Source organism: Echinococcus granulosus, assembly GCF_000524195.1.
Source record: "Echinococcus granulosus chromosome Unknown EG_S00211, whole genome shotgun sequence".
NCBI lineage: Eukaryota > Metazoa > Platyhelminthes > Cestoda > Cyclophyllidea > Taeniidae > Echinococcus > Echinococcus granulosus.
The window spans coordinates 71,548-72,587 of NW_020170591.1; the positions used below are offsets into that span (position 1 = coordinate 71,548).

Genomic DNA, 1,040 nt, shown 5'->3' on the forward strand with positions numbered 1-1,040 from the left:
GCAATCCATTCAACTGAAAAGACAGTCTTTTTATAGCGATTGGCCTTAATCAAGAGACTAGGATTCGAGTTTGTAAACACACCTCAAAAATGTTGAGGCAAGCAGCTGCGTCTGTTGGGGAAGTAACCGTGTGATTTGTGACTGACGTTTCGATTGCAATGCTGCCTCTTGATGGGCAGGGGAATGGGTGCTTGATTCCTTTATAATCTGTGGTAATCAACAGCATAATTTGGGATCATTGCGACTGATGCAGTTAGGAGATCGAGTTCACATACGACGCCAAGCACCTTCCAACTGCCGAAGTTTCGAGACCACTTTATTTGAAGTGTCATATCATGTCTTACATCCGCTTTGACAAGGTATTTCTGCTTCAGCTCGTTGGACGCACACATGCATAATATCAGGTCTGATCTCTTCCCTTCATTCTGCTCCTAGTCCCCCATCCGACCAACTTATCTCACATTCAGCGTCGAACGCAAAGACAAAGAGGAATGAGGTGGTGGCCGGCAGTTCAAGCATTTACGTCATGTTCTGCACGAAGTTCCTGAATTCGGGACCACCATAGTTTTCAAATAGACGCCTGTTCTTTCAGCGCAGACAATGCACATTCCAATAGGACGAATTTTACTCCAACAGGACTACCAAAACCTCTCGCTGGGGATGCGCAAACGCAATACTGGCATCGAAGGCTAGGATGAATCCTTCTCGAGCACAAGGTCACAGTCCATTTTTGAACCTGTGTTTCATCGTTCAACATGCTCAAGGCTGTGAAATGAGGCTAGCTTTCAATAATTTCTTACCAAACGCGGATGTAGCTACCAGCAGCCTGCATGTTGAGGATCGCAAATTAAAACCCCTTTTCCTCATTCGGCCCAGTGAAACACGAAGCTGCAAAGCTATGTGATGTTATTTTACCGGATGCGAGAATGTGTGCTTCCACCCACTTGGGTGAAGCAAGACGCGAGAACGGTGTGAGCTACCCGGTAAAGTCATAAGTGGGAGAAGTAGCGGTCAACTACATCAATTCTAATGAGAAAGTT

At 45.8% G+C, this 1,040-nt stretch overlaps 1 protein-coding gene across 1 annotated transcript in view; it reads left to right on the top strand.

The window, feature by feature from the left end:
- EGR_10351 (hypothetical protein) overlaps nt 1-1,040 on the top strand; it is a gene marked incomplete at both ends in the record, with an annotated part of 7,213 nt that overhangs the window by 1,947 nt on the left and 4,226 nt on the right. The window lies entirely within an intron of this gene.